General features: G+C 37.6%; 1 protein-coding gene across 10 annotated transcripts in view; it reads right to left on the reverse strand.

Moving 5' to 3' along the window:
• Positions 1-22,071, reverse strand: part of NPAS3 (neuronal PAS domain protein 3) — a gene marked incomplete at its 5' end in the record, with an annotated part of 615,861 nt that overhangs the window by 565,256 nt on the left and 28,534 nt on the right. For 2 of the 10 annotated variants that reach the window (XM_083840110.1, XM_083840118.1), the window contains one exon: positions 11,020-22,071. This exon is cut by the window's right edge and continues 12,728 nt beyond it. The exons of 7 other annotated variants lie outside the window; for them this stretch is intronic. One more of the 10 variants, XM_083840114.1, reaches the window with a different exon arrangement.

Genomic DNA, 22,071 nt, shown 5'->3' on the forward strand with positions numbered 1-22,071 from the left:
TTTAATACCAAGAATATTAGTTGAACAGAGCAGATATGCATTTTATGCGTGTCTTTAATCAATAAGTATTATCTAACACTGACTCATTATATGGACTGGGATGAACATCTAAATGAATTCAAGAAACTGATGCCATTACTCATGCCCAAATGATTTTGCTTGGTCTTCCACAATGTCAGAACATGCTGATATGTGACTGATAAAAAAAATAAAGAGAAGATGTTGTGGTCTTCTTACATTTCCTTGTCCTAGCTCCAGTCAACACACAGAACACTTTCATATTTTACAGTGATATCTTCTCACTAATATTTCCTCGATAAGACCATCTCAAGATTTTTTTCCCCCCCAACTTAGGCCAAGGTTTCCAGACCTCATGTGCTCAATCAAGACCCCTGATCCACTTCTCAAAAAAAAAAATTCCAATGTTTGTTTCTGTATTAACATGCCACATTAGCCTCATGTTCAGCTTGTTACAAATGTGTTGTCTACAAACTTCTGACCATGTTTTTTCTCCCAAGTCATAGTTTCATCAAGAAAAGTGTCTTTGCATCATCAAAGTTTAGCATTTCCCTTTAGTGAACACTTTATATTATTTCCTGAATTTATTGTCATTATTTTAACTTTTAGCCCTATGATCTAAGGGGCTCACAAGACACTCTCTATGCAAATAGCTCTAGGTAACAACTGCAAAACAAATAGGTGTACTACTTCCTTCGTTCTACGCATCAGTGAAAACTTATCTTCAAGATCTGTCCTCAGTCCAATGGCATATCCCACCAGCTATATCTACACTCAAGCTGCACTCACATGGCTTACTGCAGCACATGAGATTGGTACCTACCTCAGGATTCTAGGCTTTTTATCTGGTTATGATTTTCCTCAGTCATGCCCACCCCTTTTATGGTAATTTCATCTTAATCATGTCATCACTGGGCATGTGATGAAAGAATGTCATTATTTACTAAAAGCTGAAATTTTTACTAAAATACATTAAAATCATGTCATATTACATGCTTTCTCTTCTGCCTTTAAGGCATTTATGCTATCACAGGAAGTTGGTAGGTTTTGACCCCACAGTCTAGAAAGATGCTACACACATCTTTGTCATCTTCAACTTCATGCCTCGTGCCCAAGTCTCCCTCAAACTTTACCTCCATTTACCTATACCATTCTTCTATACTCATCCATGACGACCTGACCCAGTTTCAGCTTTCAGCAACGTCCTCTAAGTTTTAGGTCACTGAAGAACTCACATCTTTTCAAACCAGACTTGAGTTTAGCTTCCCTTCTTTGTATTAGAAAAGGTAGTGCTTAACCCCCTTGTCAACGTTTCTCTAAAGAACTGCCAGCTATCCCAAGTCACTTTACCACACATCTGTTTACTGGAGAAAGCTATCCACCAGTTCCAAAGTGTACTTTCTTGAAGCCTGCTGTCTTTAAATCACAGAATACATTATATCTTTTAAAAGCAGCACACTCTATCTGAGAACTAAGAAGGCCACAGAAAAATTATTCAAAAAAAAAAAAAGAAAATTAGTCAAAGGATAGCTATAGAAGTGCTAGAGATAGGCAAATAAGGTCAAGCAACCAGAAGAGTGACTCAAAAAGCTATATAGTGCTTGCAGTCACAACACTTTGGTCCTGAATATCAGCAGTAGATTTTTTGAACCTCTCAACAACACAACTTCATGCAAACAAAGTTAATTCTACCCCAGAAGAGGTCATAATTCCCTGGTAGGCATAATTGTAATTAACATTAGCATAAGTTGAAGTTTTTGTATGCGTTGAGAGGGGACTGAAGTGCTTACTTGGAAGGAAGGAAGGACAGAAGAGGGGCAAGTATACAGTTTCTTGGGTAGGTAGTGTATTTGAGAATTTGAGAAAATGCTCAAAATTGGTTATCTTTATGTAAAGTATATTTCCTCACATCCAAACATTTATTTGCATGTATTTCTATTCCCAACCCACAGAAAATGTTTGGAAAATGTTCACTTTCCAACAACTTCACTTCTCTGGTATTCATGTGCTCTTTCGCAGTCGTTTTCTACCAGTGTTTGTAAACTGTTTTCCTGACAGACTTGTGTAAGGAAACAGGGAACTGTTTTGCCTACCGGAGTTTGTAATCACTGTCATGGAACCAGGAAACCAAACCATTATGATCCCAACTGAAAGAGCTTAAGTTTCACATCCCCACTATTTTCACAAACAACATCCCCCAAATCAGTAAGAATTTACGTAAGTTGCACAACTGAAACTTTTGAGTAGCTAAAGTGTTTGGAGAAAAAACTTAGTTTATAATAAGAATTACACTATCTTATGAATTAGTATTAATTAACCATTAGCTGCAATGGAATTACCTGATCCATAATAATAGAGGTGCATGGCAGTCACACATGAGGTTAGCTGGAGAACATTGCTATGCAAGCTTTTGAATCACTTAAAAGTTTGGCAGAAGTTTTCATTTACTAATGCCCTAAGTGATTATAAATTAGAAGTCCAGTGAACTTTAACAGAATAGTATTGATGAGAGACAGAAAATACAGCAAAACATGGTACTATACATTGCAAATAATTCCTGAAATAAATGCCTCCCACAGCTGTGGTTGTACAAGTAGCCCAGGATGAAACAGATTTTTGCCTTATCTTTTATCTGTGGGAAGCTGGCCAGATCAGTGGATGGAAGGCAGAGACATGCCTTACCAATTTCCAAGCCCCTCCACCCCTGTGTTTTTATTTAGTTGCAGCTTACAGCAAGCTCTGCATCTGGCACACACCTTCACTATGCCAGAGGACTCTAGCAAAACTCCTCAATTAAACGTCTGAAGTCAGTCTAGACCTTCATGTGCTACTGCAGGTTCTACTGCATTTAAAAATAATAAAGAGTTCTGAGCATAAATTAAACTTATATTATGGAATGGTTTGGGTTGGAAGGGACCATAGAGATCACTTAATTCCAACCCCCCTGCCCTGGACAAGGACACCTCCCCCCAGACCAGGCTGCTTGATGCCCCACCCAACATGGCCTTGAACACCTCCAGGGATAAGGCATCCACAACTTCTCTGGGCAACCTGTTCCAGTGCCTCACCACCCTCTGAGTAAAGAATTTCCCCCTAACATTCAGTCTAAACCTACCCTTTTCTAGTTAAAGCCATTACATCTTGTCCTATCACTACACTCCCTGATATTTTGCTTAACTTTTTATAAAACATAAGCTGTAGCTAAAACTGAATTTGTGTTACAGAATTGCTTTTGTTACTAGAAGCAAAACTCCAAGCCTAGAAACATTAATATATCAATTCACAGTAATATTTGTTTTTCCTAGAACTATGGTGAACTTCTATGCAAAACCTACTTTGAAAAGAACACTGTCATGTCACAGAATAGCTGAGGTTGGAAGGGACCTCTGGAGATCTATTCTAACAGCCCTACCAAGCAGGGTCATCTAGAGCACAGAACCACATACAGGCAGGTTTTGAATATCTCCACAGAAGTAGACTCCAGGCAACCTGTTCCCTCTGTCACCATAACAGTAAATAAGTGCCCTCTCATATTTAACTGGAACTTCCTCCATTTCAGTGTGTGCCCATCACCTTACCCAGTCACAACTGAAAAGTCTAGGTCCATCCTCTTGACACCGTAGTCTTTTAAGCAAAATGGAAAAGCCTCTCTTTAATTAAAGCCAGAACACTTAAAGGTGTGTAAGGCTAGTCACGTTGTTTGTTCATATTATAAATTATGAAGTATTTAAAGATGCAGACTTCTTGGGGAGAGGAGGGAGGGTGAAGACAGACACTAAGGAACATGATATTTTTATAGGTCAGAAGAAAGTAAATCTTTAAAATGTTTGTTACATTGCAGATGCTACTCTGGACTACACAGACAGAAAACATAGATCTCTGGTAACCAGATTATAGGCCAAGGCCACAGCTTTATTGAAATACAGTAACTCACAGTACAATATTATCTGACAGCCAATAGTCCGTGCAGTAATAAATAATGAAAGCCCAAGGCAAAACACCATACACACCAGACCCCAAAGAAATGCAGTCCAGCCCCAACATCCAACTCTTAAGTCCACCAACACTGATGCAATTTTGTTTTGGGACACTGAAGATGGGTAACACCTGTATATGGGCATTAAAACTTTATTTTGCTCTAACTCTTCCCTAGCCTTCTTACTGCAGATAGCCAAATACTGGTGAAAGAAAGCTTCCAGAAGAAGAGGTGACAAAACAAGCAAAAAAAAAAATCTCACACAGACAAAATACCCCAGGTATTTGAGTGTTCTCAACCAAATCTAGACAGACTACTGAGTTCCTAGCACCCTTTCAAAAGGTATTCAAGTAACTAACATCCAATATGGCATAAGTTACTTATTTCTTGATTCATTTCATAATTTATCACTAGAACAACCTCCAAGTTCGTACATGTACCAATATAATTTGCTAAAGAAAGTAACTTGACTGTTTACTGATTTCTATCCTAATGCATTTATAGCTTTACAAAACTACTTTAGCAGTCTTTTATAGTACAAGGTCAACATTACACTCCCATATAACTCCTTTTAACATAAACCAGAACTCATTCCCCACACCAGTTTTTCTTCCCACAACAATACCTGGGGGGAAGCATTAACAGACCTGATTTTAAATATTGAGCAGGGAATGGAACATTTTCTAGCCTTTCTTCAAAAATAGCCTCTTGTTCTAAAATTTGTGATTAGTTTTTTAACTAAGTAGTAGAACAAAAAGCTACAAAAAAAAATGAAGCGTTATGTCCTTAGGCAACAATACTAGGAAGAGCAGATCTTGCCTGTAATTCATATTAGCTTGAACAACATAACGAAATTTTGCTATATTTATTTTTATATTTATTTATTTGTCCATAGACAGATAAACTGAGTAACACTTCCGTCTGAACATAAAGGACTGGCAAACTTGAATCCACAAATAGGAGGAACAATCACTAAACCCTGATCAAAATCTGCATGTATATTGAGTTCACTGCAACTAGTATGTCTTCTGATGCAACTGCAACCTTCCCATGGCCTCAGGACATGCAGCCTCATACTATATGTACACACACCTCATTGTCTACTAATACACATAAGTTAATAAAAGGCTCATATTCTCAAGCACACTGGTAATAGATGAGACTATTTACCTGAGAAATGGCTCATGTCAATATATACACTCAGTCCCACACACAACTTGCATAGCTCCTGTTCTCCTACATGAAGATGTACAACCTTCTACAATGTTTACATTACAGAAACAAGTTAGCCCATGTTCTGAATGTGGTCAGCCATAATCACCTCTCATGACAAGATCTCAGAGGGACAGTTTTTGGAGGGACCAGGGTGTGGGTAAAACAAAGTTTCCTTTGTATTGCCCTTGTACAAAGTTGCAAAGGCTACATAAATAGCATCAGGTTGCATTAGATTGCAATTGTTTCTCCCTGCTGTATAAATACTACATGTAAATTCATTATGTCTTTGGAGTCTGAAACCTAACTTAACGCTCAGCCAAAAAAAGTGATAAAACAAAGCACCTACTAATCAACTCAAAGCATCTAGGAAGTGAGGCTTTGCTAATGAATTATGGCAATTAACTCTAGGGATCGGTCACTGTACTAACAGACTATTGCTTGCTCTGAGCAATAAGAGACATGAAACATACTGGTTCATACTCCTAAATCCCCGTTCTGTTTTGAGGCAGCATCTCACCTCCCTGGAACATGAAACTTTGAGGTAGGTTCAGTGCCTCAGACAAGCTTCTGGCACTCAAGTGTGACACTTGACCAACAGTCTACCTCAGACAGAGTGAGAAATACACTTACCAATTCCTGTCAACTATCTAACTTTAAAAAAAGTAATGGTTCACAGTGTAAGCTACATATCAGCATCATTCTTCTATCCCATAATATTTGACTGTAGGTAACTGCTGAAGGCTCACAGGTTAACAAAGGAAAGGGTACAGGCTCATCCCACAGCTGAGATCACCATCACTACTGGCACTACAAAAAGCTGAAGGAATATTAGGACCTAAATGCAGAGCTGACAAGTATATGGTGGCACCTCAACCCCATACTGCCTTTAAGTAATCCATGTAAAATGTACATGCTTAATTTTCCTGTCCAGTTCTTACTAGACAAGAAAATCCCACCTAGCCAATTTAAAAAGACTACAAAAAGATAGGTTAAGAACAAGCACAGAGAACAAGGCCAGCCCACAGTGAAGTAAGTTTCCAGCTTCCCCCCACCCCCACCCATTCCCCAGAGAATGGGGATGAAGAGGAACCCTTCTGCTTTGCCACTACTGGCAGGCCATGATAAAGGCAGCTCAAAGCCTGTCCCTCTACCCAGGACCTGGCCATATCAGCAACTCCAACTTTTTTCTGAGATCCTGAGCTATGTGTCAGGCATAGCTCTATGATCTACTACTTAAGCTGTCCTGCAGAAAGTTGATCAAACACTCCAATTTTTCAGGATGATGCTGTCTTCTCAAAAAAAAAATCAAAAACAAATATTCCAGAAATGCTCAAGCTCATCTGACCAGGTCTGTGCAAGACACTGGAGTAGCTGTCCTCTTCCATCCCCTCCTGGTGGCCCTCCACCTCCTAGCACTTACATCACAAATGGCTTCAACACCATAAGCTGAAGGCACTGCTGCCACTGGCTGATCTCACTTAGCCTCTGTAGCACGTGTGCAGGCTCCTTCATAAGCTGCTGCCTTCTTCTAGCTGCTACAGGGTCATAGAGGTCACTAAGGCCAGACCCATCACCAGGATCAGTTTTCTCCTCAAAGTGGCAGCACAAGCAACAAGAAAGGGGATTGTGAAAAACACATGGCAGGTATGCAGTGCCTGCAGTGTTCACATCATCATCAGCTACCAGGTCACTGCAGTCAGCTTCCATGCAGGTGGGGATCCTTGTTTTTGGCTAGGATACTACACTTAAAAAAAAAGAGCAGTATAATGGAAGTTTTCTGTTCCAGCATTTTGCTGTTCCTGGTAAGAGGAATAACCCCTCAATCTTTTTTGCAACTGCTACGAGGCTTACACAGAGGAAATCTGTTTGGATTTCTTTTAAACTAGAATAACCTGCCAAAATATTCAAGGGAAAGACCTCATGATAGCATTATATTTTTTTCCTGAAAGCTTAATTTAGACTACTACCAGCAGATCCCTTCATGGACACAGCAAAATCTTAAACTCTCTCTATTTGACTGTGCTTGCCTAAGGCATTAAGTTCAATCCACCATGTCACACCTCAGTAACTCAACACAGACTAGGAAATTCTTACAGTCAGCTTCCCCAAGGGATTTGTTAAGTTTCACATACATTTAGTTGTGCAGTTGGCCTGTTCAAATTGATAAACTTGTTGCTTGGTGCTTTCTACTGCAGATTTTGTCACTAGGAAAAATATAATATTAGAGTGGGGGAGGGAAGGCTACTATGCTTCGGTAATATATATTTTAAAGTAATTACACATACATTCCCATTCCTGTCTCTTCTTGAGAGGCATTTATTTTTCAGAAGAGACAGGCAGATATTCTGGTGATGGGCACATTAAAAATGCCAGATAGAAAAGATGAATGTCATTGACGTGTCACAAATGAATAGAGCAGACAGATACAAAAATACTGTTCAATCCCATCAAACATAAAGGAATAATTCACTGCATGAGTATCCTGTGTATCCAAACAATAACCATACATAACATACAAGTTACTAATAAAGACTTCACCCTGGAAAAGCACTTAAACATTTTTTTTCTTTTAAGTAGGTGGGCATCGCATTGAAGTCAATGGAATTATTCTCTGGATTAGAGTTAAAGCACATTTAAGTATTTTGTTGGTTGAAGGCTACAAATATGACCCCTATATTTGCGTGAGATTGCTTCTATAACATACTATAAAAATCAGTATTACAGAAGTTATTATAGAGTAACAGTGCTTCCTTTCCTCTCCCCCAGCACAGCACCCCCACCCCAAATGCTAAAAGGTATAAGATTTACCAGCCTGAGGTATATGGCACAAAACATGCCAGTTCAGCCCAGTATCTGCAACAGCTTTTGTCAGCATTGACAAAAGACAAACGGAGCAGAAAGCTAGCAGGAAGGGTAGGCTGCAGAAATAAGCAAGAGCAACCTTCTTTCCAGAAGGGTAACTTTATGGACCTACAGCAAGCAGAAAGCCTATGGTGCTGGCAAATAAAGCCAGGCATGGTCACAGCATCAAAGGAAAGCAAGAAATGATGTGTCTCTTCATCAGTCTTTAGCACACACAAATTAAAACTTTCTCTGTATCCTGCAGAGCTCCTCAATTACTTGCCATTACTATTGTGTGATATAGAAAGCATTTAGTCCTCAGTGCACAGCACAGATAGTGTTAGCACACCAGACTCTTTCAACTAGAATCATGTATTTTGATGACAACCCGAAGAGAAGCAATTACTTTCTCCATCTTTCCTCAGATGCCTTTGTTATAAAAATACAAAAAGCTTTATTATCAGTCCCTGCACCTACACCACACAAGGATTTCCAGTGATCAGATGAATTTACAAAGATGATGTGCTGCAATACCAACAACAGAACCACATAAACACATACCTCAGCTTTGTGGCTCTACAGTGATCAGTGGTCCGCAGACTGGTTATTTACAACTTTAGGACTGGAAATGAGAATTTCATTTTTCTAAAGAAATTCATAATATTGTGTTCTTAAAAAAAGACTAAAAACAATGCTAAAAATATTAAATCCGTTTTGCAGTGCTTAAACTGAACTTAACTTAAAAATGCCAATAAAAATATATAGATATATTTCAAAAGCGTATAAAGATCACTTAAGTTATAAAGACAATATAGCTAGGATAAAAATGGAGATTAAAGGTATATGTGCATACACTTTTGAGGCAAGTTTTGAAGGAAAGATTGGTTAATTAGCTAGACATTCAAACTGATATTTGGGAGCAGAATCTTATGACAATGTTATTTTCAGAAGTTATAACACCTGCACCTATAAGCAGAAGCACATAAGTACAGACTTGAGTGAAGCCCCTCTCTTAAAGTGCTTCCAGTTTTGAGCCAGTGTTCCCTGTTTCTCTAATTCATGAGAAGGATGTCTTCGTAAGTAGACCAGGTTATAGAAGCTTTCATTCTGATTACCAGCACTCCACCTGACCCACAAAGAAATAGGACTTCATCATCAGGCAGCTCAGTGATTAGAACTTCACAGGCAATGAATAGCTGAAGTTAAGCAGATTTTTAAGCAACTTTCTTCACACCTGAACATAATGATTGTCAGCTTGCAAAAGAGAATCCATACTAGAGGGAAAGAGACATTTCCTCTTGCTGAAGTGCAAAAGAGACAAACAACCTAAAAGCCTCTCTGCAGTAATCTGTCTCTTCTAGCTACACCACTGTATATTCTACAACAAAAGTTTTATACCTACTCAATTACATTCCACCCCCGCCCCCCACCCAAAGAAAAATAAATTCCTCCCCCAGCTTCTCCTATTTTACAACACAACCTCATTTTTACAGTTATTTATAACTGGTAAAAGGAGCAGACTTTAAAACAACATGAATTACTTGTTCTAATTTCACACTAGATAATGTCTTCCTTTATTACCCTTGAAAGAATGAGCGTATTGATGATAGCTTTGCCACTTAATATATGAAACATCTCTTGAAAAACACCTACAAAATGTTCCTTTAAGGGTTTTTTTTTTTTAAAGGTTTCTTTCTATGGATACATCACTCAGCTTCTTTCAAATATTTGTACTGACTTATCAAATAACCTAGCTGATAGTGATAGCTTAGCTAAACATACAGTACACTTGGGAGATAAGGGAATCTTACTCAGAAAATGAAGTTATTTATGCATTGCATTTAACAAACACTTCTCTCAGGTAGATGAGACCCACATTTTCACAGGCAGAGCAGGCTCTTCCACCTATATGCACACAGTGATTGAGTGATCATGTAAAGTGTACTCCACACTTGGAAGATAAACTGTGGGAGCTCCCATTTGAAGAATAATACAGCAACTAGCTTATCTACTCAATAAAGCCATCTATAATTCTCATTTCAAGCCAATTTTAGTTTATTGCTCAACTAAAGGCTTCTGTACTGCCCTAATAAGGAATAGCTGATCTTCCTAAGGAAGAAGTGATACAACTCCCAGACAATGCAGTCTGTTCACTACCTTTGGTTATGGTGAGTTCTTCAGCCATTTATCACCTCTTTCAAAATGAAAAGAGCATAGAACAGAAACACAGCATCCATACTGCTTCTGAAAAGCCATGAACAATTATAAGGACTTGAAATCTTTACATTTATCCAGGAACCTAGTTGTAATTGCAACATAGTAAAATCCTTAATCATTATTGGGCAATGAAAAGTTTTCAGTGAGCATTGCAAATAAATTATTCTTACCAGATATGACCCAATCCTACAGCTCTTACCACTAGCCATAGTGCTTACTTGTATGAAACTTTTTTTTTGATAGCCCCTTGATTTCTCATACTGTAATCATAGACTACATCTCAAAGCATTTATTTACAGAATTAGGGCCTCATGTTACAAAATTCCTCTTGGTAAGGAGCACTTCTTTAATCAAGTAGCACAAACTGTGTAACTTTCAAATAGGTTTTATTGAGTACCACCCAACTTCTTTCCTCAATAACCAGTCTCCAGGAAACAAACTGGACAGCAAATTCTCATTGCTTCCTAGTTGATAAACTAGTAAATAATACTCCTTACATCTTAGTGCTAAAGTCGAATTCAAAGTTCCTGTATGCACTATATTCTAAAGTGGAGACTTTAAGAAAGAATTTACAGTGTAATAAGACAAAAAGTACTAACATATTTTATGACAACTTATGTGGTCAAAGCACAACACAGTTACTACTCATTTAATGTTTGCAGAGCCTGCATTGGGCAATAGGGCAAGATTCCACCAAGAAAAAAAGGCAAGCAGAAGAAGATAAACAACAACAAAAAACAATAGTGACTTACCTAAAGTGATTTGGAATGAGTCACTACAGACCGAAGAGCAGAACCCAGAAATACCAGACACTTTAAACCTGAACACATTTTTCAGGCCAAGGACCTATCTAAAGACTCTCCAACTGCTCACAGTCAGCTCTAAAAGCCAGCAACTTTGGCTCAAACCCACTAATATAATCTGGCTACTTTGCAACACCTGCTCAATATATGATAGCCCTCAATAATGACTTATTTGGCTAATCCTGCCTTGACTAGTTAACAGTTGATCCTACTGGACCACAGACCCAACCTACAGCTCATATGCTGCTGTCCACTCTGATGCTAGTTACACCAGAAAAGTAGAGCCAGTCTTAGCTGCTTCCTTTGCCACTAAGATATTTGATGCACTTTCTGACCTTTGCGGCTGTTTCCAATTTAACTGAAATTAGACCAGACAGCAAATTCTTCAGTGAAGTGCAGGGTCACCGAACCAGTGGAGAGGGAAGCAAGAGAGAAAAGGAAACTAACACCACTTTTAACACTGGTCCCCTCCTCCATGCAATTGAGCTATAACCTATAAATTATGTTTGCAGTTAAGCCATGAATTGATGCTGGCCTCTTTCTGGACTTAATTTTTGTCCTTCTGTAAAATGGAAATAATAGTGGACTATCTCTATCAGGAAAATAAAAAGAGGGGTTAATTTGTTAGCATGAAACTACATTGCAGATAGCATGATGATAAATATACGAATATATAAATACACTAAAATTATATTTGTTTCAATATATAAAATAAAGTATTTATTTTTTAACTTTCTAAAACTAGGCTTTCACCAAAAGAAACTAAACGAAAATGAAAATGATCAGATTTGCAAAGATTCTGCATGAAGCAGTCTGAAATCTCCAGATCTCCCTACCAAGTATTTTAAGATGACCTAAGATAACATAGAAATTAAATAGCAGAAGAAAAGTAGGTGTCATGTAGAACTACCAAATTTTCTCTCCACCCCCACATTTTTTAAAATTTTTTAAGTGCGCAGAGCAGGTGCAGCAAGTATCATTTCCCTCCTGCTGCTTGGCCCACCTGCTGTCTGCCTGATGCCGCTATCCTCACTACTTTAGTATGTATTTCCAAAATGAAAAGTTGAAAGTAACAATATAAATTGAATTTTTATTAGTAATTTTTTTCTTTTTTTATCTCAAGTAAATTCTAGGTATCCTCACAAATAACCCCATAACAAATGCAAAGTCATTATTCACACATATGATTGTAAAAGAAAGCAGACAGCAGAACTCTTCTATCCAAACTATTCTGTTGTGCAGATGTGACTTGCTGCACAGAGTCCTCACAGAGGATAGTATGTCCCCTTCCTCTGTTCTGCTTCTCATGTATTGTGATGCTCCTCATGCTGCACCATGCAAAAATGGGTGGTGTCTCACTTGCTGTGACACATTGTGTGGATTCATTGAATAGATATCCAGTGTAGAAGGGCTGACAACTGCAGCAATAAAAATCTTATGAGGTGCATAATAACAATAATGAAATTAGTAATAATAACATGAAATTTCAAGGTGTATGTCTTCTTGGTTCTGAACCTTTAAGATTCCCAGTCTTGTGAAAGAAAGGCTAAAACGAGTGTATAAGCACATGATGTCTGGGGATTTCAAGTAAGACATCGTCTCATTAACTCATAATTAGATGAGAGTTGGCAATACTATAGCAATCCTTATCATGTAATTCTTTTTCTTCTGTTCCTCCCTTCTTCCACAAGCTTTATAAAAACTCACATGCTCTTCCTACAGATGTTTACTCTGCAGAACTAGGCAAACGTACACAGAAACTTGCATTTCTGAAAAAATCCATAATTCCCTGCTTCCCTCCCTTGCAGCAGCTCTGCTGTTACTCAGGTTGTTTTACACCTGGGTTCACTTCTCCCCCAGCTCACACAGGCCCCTGCTCTGAATGTGCGGAGTGAGAAAGGTGCAGCTTGCTCATTTTTTTTGTTTAGATTACAGACTCCAGCATGGCTTCAGTTTATTAAGTAGAAATCTAAATTTAAAGGGACTCACATAACCAATATTAAAGCCTAGTTGACAACTACAGTACTCAGCCAGTATCCATGTAACACAGCTACACTGCAAGGAAGTCATTTCACTGACAAAAGGGACTGGCAGCTCTCCCGGTCCCCTGGCCCCTAGTGAAGGATATGGCTAAAATTCATATTTCTGAAATTCCTGCCATCACACACTGTCATGGCTTGGGTGTGGACCTCTATTCCGCCCTACAAATCCAAGTAGCTTCTCACAGCCAAGCAGCAGTGGTTTGATATATAAGTATTTACTATCTGATTATGTAAACTGAAGTTTTTCTTCTCACCTATGAACTGAAATGCACCTTAAGCCTCCTTTTCTCCCCGACTAGGAAAGAGATCCACTGATGTGTAATAAGTAAGTATCCATTAAGCCTGCAAGCAGTAGTTAAACTAACATTTTCAGAATCTGGACAATGAGTTCCCTACATTTAAAACTGCTACAGTCCTTAATTCAAACCAATTATTTGTATCACTACCATTTATTATGTATACTTTGTTTGTTTTGAAGATAGCTTACTTCCAATTCTTTCTTTGCCTATTCCTAGAGCCAACAAAAATTATAATATGCCAAAGAATAATGTAAAGGCTAATGTCCAAACAATAATGCATTTGTTATTGCTCAAGAGAAATAAACACATTTATAAATGCATGAATTGTGTGAATACTTAGCTTTTGTTATTAATACTAAAGAGAAAATAAATTGAAGTCAGAAAAAATAAAAAGTAACAATTGACAATGAAAAAGTCCTAAGATAGTTTAAAAAAAAATGCATTTCTTACAGCTTTTTCCTATCTATAATAACGCCTTAACTCTGCTGTATGTATGTAATTTTATGTTCTGACTCCAAATGTTTCAGGCCTTACCTGTGGCTACGTGTGTTCTATCACACAAAAAAACAGCAGTTCTCTTTATTTTACTGTGCTGCTCCACACAGTATAATTCTGTTATTTGAAAGAAAATATTTTTACAAAGTCCAATAAATCAATGTTTCTTAAAGATAAAAGTTTGCAAAAACATGATCTGCTCTGTTTTCTCCCTTAACTGGCCTTCTCTTCAGCGTTCATTTTAAATGTAATGTTATTTCAGTGAACCAATACTTTTAAGCATGCTGAATAGTGTGGAACATTCCTTTATTCTGATGTCATGCAGAAAGCATTTTTCTCAGAAGACATCTTTTGTAGTTGTAACCAAAAGGCAAAAGAAACTGGAGATCTCAAAGGGGGCAGGGGGGAGGAATGGCTTAAACCCCTCAATCCTGTCACTTCTAAAACTGTGTCAGAACTGAACATATTTTTGGCAATGACCTCTTAAAATAGTCCCTTATAAGCAAGTACCTCTTCAGCACTTCCAACGTAGTATACTTATTTTTACAGGTTTTGACTAAAAATTCCTTGCATTATTGTACTGTATCACAGAGAAGTTCGCTATAGTTTCATGAAAGACATTTTCATTTCTGACTGGCATCTTCTCAATAGCAGGGGGCCCAGGCACACCGCTCTCTTCCAGGCAAACCTTTCTGCTCTTAAACAGTACGGCATTCATAACTTTCAGCACCACAGGGCAGCCACACAGAAAAGCTTCTCCAACTTAATAGGTTATATCACAGAGAAGTCCACTATTTGGCCAAGGTGTAAAACAAATGCACCCCTCATGCACTTCTGCACTATACAAAAATGAAATCTACCCCAAAGACCTGCATTTCCACACTACAGCCTCAGCAAGGCTAGAACACTGTTACGGAGTGTTGTATTATGCTATGGTATGGTTATTAGGTATCATCACTCCCAGTTAAACACAGGAAGGGAAAAAATCAATAACAGAAGGAAAAAAAAAACTTGAAAATTTCTCAACAGAATAAATACTTCCTAGGACATGTACTGGAAACAGCTTAAGTTTCTGCAAATACGCTGAATTCTCATTGCATGAAATAGTACTTTATGCGGAATGTGAACCTACCTTTACTACCTAAGCTGTCTCACAGGTGTGGATATAAAGGGAAAGCATAACAAGGTAAAATTACTTAAAAGAATCATCAGCATGATTCAGGAACAGGAACTCCTCTTATGAGAAGCAACGCTTGGGAGTTATTCCAAGATAATTGATGAAATTATAATTAACAAAACTTTTATATCATTACATACTAGAACACTAGAGCATTCTACCTAACTCCCATATTTTTCTACACAAAATTATGTTAGGCTTGACAAAAATTAATTTGAAAACATTGGAAAGTTTCAAAACATGTTATTGGAAATCTATTTTGGATAATTCTACCTGTAAAAAATAGTTAAAAAAAAAAATCTCTAAATATAACTTCTTCATTCCCAGTGGTATTAAACATTTTGAGTGTAGCCATGCAGAGCCTCAAGATGTTGAGCTTTAGAACATGGGATCTTTGGGTACAGAAGAACTCTAATATGCCAAAGACTTGTTCTTGCCATTTTGAGCATCAGAAGAATTTCACTCTGGGATAGGTAAAAAGGAGGACTGCCATATTTGCAAGAGAATAATAAGATGCTTAGAAAGTAATTTTAAAAATGCTATTTGTTTTAAACATGGCTAAGTACTCAGAATGTTAAATCCAGGCCTAAAAAATATAGCATTGGGCCAGAGAGAGAGTCAAATGTTATCAGTACAGAATTATATAATAAATGTGCCCAGATACATGTATGTAGTCTACTTGAACTGCAAAATTCCAACTGCTATCTCAATTGCAAGTACCAATACACAATGTTCTGTATTATGTAAATACAGATTTACAGAGATTTTCATGTTGGGCATGTTATTGGATGTTACTCTTGGACTGAGATGTTAGTCACAGTAGCACAGTTAAGACTGAGTGAAAAGTTTGTGTGTGTGTGTGTATGGACATAATAAAATAATACAAAGAACACTAGGACGTCTGCTTACCTTCTATAACAAACATTTGTGCTTTCTTTTTTTCCGCGTACCTACTAATTAGTACAATGCCTGCAACACATTCTGCCTAAAACATATTTTAAGTAGGTAAATGCCACATAGTTCTCAAAAAAAAAAAAAAAAGTTAGGTTTGCCTGGGAGGTGGTTTTTTGGTTGGTTGGTTGTTTTCTTTTTTTTCATTGTTTGTTTGCTTGATTGTTTTCTTGGTTTTGTTTTTTGATTGTTTGGGTACCTCTCTTAGTTTGGCAAAATATTAAAAATCCGCAGCTTAAACAGACATTTATTGTGAAGAAGCTATAAGCAATATCAGTGGATAGAAACACAGAGAGAGATAGAAACTGGGAGATTGAACAGTCACTGTGAACGGTTATTTTTTCCACAGAAAGTGAAACTGGAGAAGCCTGGTTTCCATTATCTTTTCTGTACAAATACCTCTGGAGCAGGCGCTGCCAGAAGGTAGGACTTGGGACACCCTTGGCTTTCCACATGTAATTTGGAGCCGGGATCCAAGACTTGTGCTGTGGAAAGGAGAGAAATGTTCCCAGCAGATTTTTAACAGTATTGCGAAGTGTATCTATTACTTTAAATCACTTCCCCTAAATGCACTGATGACAGGAAGGGATGCAACTGTTACCACTGCTTGAAAGGAAAAACATTAATAGATTTCTTTTAAAATGGTGCTATCTTAGTATATTCTCTGAGAGCAATCATAATTGTTTTAATGGGACGAAATGTTTTGCTACTTTTACTGTTCTTTCACAGAGTCAGCACAGCTATGGCAGAGCACACTGGATCATGTTCTGGCTTATGCATCAGCAGAATGGGTAGTAAAGTTCCAGCTGTGGAGTCCTCATTGTTGGTGATCCATGAAACAGAAAGAACATAGCTTGACTTTCAAATTCCAGGTTGAGCTTGTGGCACTGGCAGCTGTGAAAAGTGCCCTTTTACTTACTCCTTCTTCCCTCTGACTCAACAAAACAAATTAAATTATCTCAGGAAAGACAATCAGCTGATTTATGATAATAGATTTTTGGAGAGAACTCTGCTTTAAAAAAGTAAGAACAGCATCCATTGCATGTACTGTATTAGCCTGTTGTCCACCACAAACACTGTGCTTATTAAAGAGGACTGAAGTATGAAAGAGAACAAAGCGGGAACGTTTTTAGGGGAAAGTATGTTAAAATACTTCAGAAAAGCATTCCAAAAGCAGTGGTTTTAAATGTGAAAATAATGCAAGATTATCAGCTGCAGGCAGAATTGCTGAACAGATGAAGGCTAAACAGAGTAGTGTTTCTGCATGCATCTTAACCATTGATTTGGAGTTGCTGTGGAGGGAAAAAAAAAAAAAAGAGAGACTGATGTGTCTTGTAGTATATTCAGCCCTTCTTAACATGCTTATTTCACCTCAAAATTTAACTATGTTTTATAACATGGACGTTTTTTGCTAGGAGGGGGTACACAGCACCACGAAAGTTAAGTGATAATGTTGTGTGCTTATATGTTTTGATAAGATATACTATATACAATTCCAAGTGTTACAACTCAGAATGCACTAGCACTACACACTAAAGAGAGCAAGCACATAAAGTAAAGAAAGTCTGTTAAACAAATATAGATGTATAACTACAAAAAACATTGCCGAACAGCCTTCATGCTCAGCAGAAAGACAATGTCACAAAGGAAGTTTACCTCCCACACACTTAAAAAAATGCGTAAATTATGAACTATATGTTTTTGTTTCATGAAGTCTCTGGCATAAGCTCAATAATAACAGTGGTGCCCAGCCCTAATGCTGTGTAGCCACTTAAATGACAGCAATAATTCTTGACAGTGCAAGTTTTCCTTTATATTCTTCCACAGCTAGTCACCCCTACAGTTTATCATTCTTCATTCTTATAACATATCCACCATAAGCAAAAATTCAATGTTGCTCATAATATTTTGAAAGAGATGCTGCCTCACAAAATGATAGGAACCTTGGGGCATTTCAAATTGAATGCATTTTTAAAAATCATTTTAAATTTCAACTGTGGACTGTAGCTAGGCCTGCTAGCCTAAAGGTAATGTTCTGTATTACCATGCCACAGATCTAGGTTACATTTCCAGCCTCGCTATAGCTTCCCAAGCTGGCACAACCTGGGGTGAGACTAGTACCTCTTGTTATCGTGCAGGCAACACTCCAGCCGATTAGGGAGCAGCACTGATAGGCTCTGAAGAGAATCCCATCCTCCTCACGAAGGAGGCTGTGTCTTTGAGCATAGCGAGAGGTTAAAAACAGGGTTGAAATGGAGTATATCCTCAGGGCTCCATCAGGGACATGAAAGACAACCCCAGAAAGTACGTTATATGACAACAAAGACATCAAATAATTTTAGCAGAATAGCTGCCTTCTACCTCTCCAAGTTTCCCAGGCACTTTCGGATGCATACCATATCTTTTTCCCCTTCCATCACACGACTTTTGTGTATTGCTCCTACATTGTGAAACATCTGCTACATTTCAATCTAGATGGCTGAATTACAATGGTGGATTAAGTTATTCCCATGTAATGGATCACTTATCTGGACCTTCTGTACCCAGTGAAAAACAGAAACTGTTCGTAAGAGGGCATGTGTGGACAGAAAAGCAGCTGGGTTCAAGTTTCACTGGGTTCAGTCCTCACACCTCCAGTCCTGAAACTTCTCACTCAGCCATGGAAGGACATTCAAAATTGAAATTACATTTAGCAGTTAAAGGTTATGTTTCACTTAAGTTCTATCCCCAGATACTATGTAAATATTCAAACTATTCTTGTTCAATGATAAATAATCTCAATGCTTAAATGTGTGGAGATTCAAAGCCAGTCCGGATACAGGAAATAATTTCTTACAACTCTTGCCTGTTTTCTGAAGAGAAGCAGGCAAATCCTAAACTTGGCCTGTCTGTTGCAAAGCATTTGGGGATCCTTTAGAAAGAAAGGTACCAACACACTATGATATTGTAAAGGCAACATTGCTCCACTAGGCTTATGGTACAAAGCTGTGTATCTGACGCCTTTAAAACTTCATAGTGTGACCACTTGGCTTGAAATCTGATTTCCCCCATTAATGCAGTTATATACAAGAGAAAGATGACTTTCAGATTAAGGCAAATGTCTGTGCGGTGATAGTAGGACTAAAACCAGCATCTGTGGTTTTGTGCAAATCAGTACTAGTTCAAGACTGGAAGTTGATAAATAAATGACTGAAAGGCTGCATATTTGTTGGAATATAGAAAAGGCCAAAGAGGCTGGTACTAAAGTGCCTAAAACTTTCAAAGATATATACTACTAAAAATTAAATTGAAATACATTTTCTAAATACCTTCTGCAACATAAGTGGCCTGTATCTTCTTTCAAGACAGAGTATCAGTTTATTTCAAATTTAGAGATATTGGCCTTGATTCAAATTCATGGCAGTTATAGAAACCAATGTTCCATGGCTTGATTCAGGTGGCAAGCATTAAATCTTTTTCCTGCTGTCATGCAACAACAACTTTAATACAAATTAGCACTGCCAAACTCAGTTTCCTGAGCTCAGAAGTCCTTGATGCTACTCCCTGAATTTTATTCATACTTTCACACGGATTGTGCTCTGCTGAAATTGTTGTAGCTGACAAGAAACAAAAAACAAACAAACAAAAAAAACACTACAGTTTAATGGCACTGGATTCAGTATTATAATTCATGACATTGTAGAAAATTTAACATGCAGCTCTTCATTATTTTTTTTTAAGTGAGGTAAGGCTCAATCAAATCCACACACTTTTTTTTTTTTTTAAACCTGGAAATTTCATTTCTGTGAGTCAGATCTTCCCTTCAGACCAATTGTTTATGCTGAACCCAATCCTGCCAGTCAATAATAACTCACATTTTTCAAGCTACAGATTCAGCTTTTACAACAGTTTTCTTGGAGTCCAAGACAAAACCATCCAAGCCTCATAAAATACGAAACAACAAACCAAAAGGAAGAGTTTTTCCAGTTTTCTTACTCACCAGGAATATACAATTAACTAAACTTGACACTCCAGACAACTCAGAATCCAGAGGGTAGATCTGAGTCAGAGAAAGCATATTTCCACTTAAGAAAGAGCTCTCTGTTTCCCCGATCAGCCACTCCAGACTGATGGGCCCTTAATTACATAGTTCCACAAAAAAGGGTGGGAAATGCCAATGAGTACCTAAGCCTCCTGGCCCAGCTCAAAAACCCCTGGCAAAAATTTGCATTTCAAGGAATGCCCAGTTCCAATTCCTAGCAACTCCCATAGCCGTAAACCAAAACCACTTCCTAGCAAAATTTCTGCCAAACCAGTCAACTCCTTGTAGCTCTGAAATGAAAAACTCATTCTATCTGAATTATGCCTCAGTTTAGAGCCAGTCATTCATCAGCTTGTTTTCCTTTTGCATTATTATTTCAGCAATCATTTATAATCCAGTATTACCCACAGGCTAATCAAGATCTAGGCTTTGGTGTGCCCAGGGCACAGCCTCTGGGCAGCCCTGGTCAAAGGCTTACAATGTGTGAAGACAAAGGAAGCAAAATAAACTAATGTAATATCCCATTTCCTCCCCAAAATCTAACTACGATGAGGACAACCTTATTAATTCTATGATTAACAGGGTTTTCACTTATCATCTAATTTAACCTTTGTTATTTTTGAATAACTGCAGCCTTTCCCATTTCAAAACTTCTATTTGACCACAGCTTTCTCACATTTGGCTAACTTGTACATTTTTAATCTCAGCTGAACATACTTTGTAAAAATATTCATATATACGTTACGCAGATATACCTTTCAATTTAGCATTTGCCTCTATGTCTCTTCATTTTCATTTATTTTTATACGACAGATTGTGCCTCTCTTTTAATTAAAACACTTGCAGTCTATCATTTTCTAAGTGATCCTTTTGTAGAACTCATTTTTCATATTTTTCAGCTTCATCATAAAAAAAAAGAAAATAAGCAATCAGTTTCTCAGTTACCACTTTTTTTGTCTAACTATAGCTACTCTTGGCCAACCCACAGGCTACCACATTGCAAAAGTGCGCTGAGAAAGGAACACCAAAGGCAGCACATGGTGGCATCACTGAGGTTTTGAAAGTATAGCATACTCCCTCATGAAATTCTGTCTGGCCCTTGCTACTCCTCTCCCCCCCCCCGGAAATGCTGGTATTTTTTCTCGGGAAAAAGGGAGAATATATCTAAGATCCCCTGTAGACCACTGTAGATAGGACCACGGTCTTTCTGAAAGTTTCAGCAAAACTGTCTTACTCTTCAAAAGCAGAGAGATCAAAAATACTGATTAACATGTTCCAGCTAATACGAGTGAAGTTCACATTATGAAAATACTTGAATCAAATCAGAATATCATTCCCTTTATGGTTCAAATATATATATAAAGTCTACATATCAAGAGAAGGAAGGGAGTCAATGGATTTTCTGCAACACAATTTCAGTAAATAGCAATCAATATTGCTCAAAAATAAACCTCAACACCCCAGAGCCTTTTGGAACTACCAAACTTTACACTATTATCAAACCATAACATTTTTGATAACCCATGTTAACAATGAAATATGCCTACTCAAGATATGTAGTTGTTACTTTGGCCAACAGACCTAATGTAAGGAGAATTTTGTGAAAACTCTGCTCTTAGCCAAAAGCCATATAGGTAGAAAATTGGCTTTTCAAAGAGCACCACACAGGTTTACAATAAAATAACAAAGAAAAGAAAAATAAGGATGGGTATAAAATAACAATGGGTAAAAGTTCAAGGCATACTGTGCATTGGTACAATTCTTTCTATATCTTCCTATGTCCCAAACGTTTATCAGATGTCAGCAATAGAAATCCAGTGTTTTCTAAGGCTCATATACTTTTATGTGCATACATTTAACTGCCTTCTAGTATCTACCTATAGTTTGGAATTACAGAAATGGCAGTGTGACATTGAAACCAAACAACAGTCTCTTACTGACTTCACCTGTGATAAGTCCCAAGTGATGAAAAAAAAAATAAAAAAAATCAGATGTCCTAAATATGAGTGACCATCT

The sequence above is a fragment of the Anser anser genome (assembly GCF_964211835.1).
Source record: "Anser anser genome assembly, chromosome: 5".
In the NCBI taxonomy this organism is placed as follows: Eukaryota; Metazoa; Chordata; class Aves; order Anseriformes; family Anatidae; genus Anser; species Anser anser.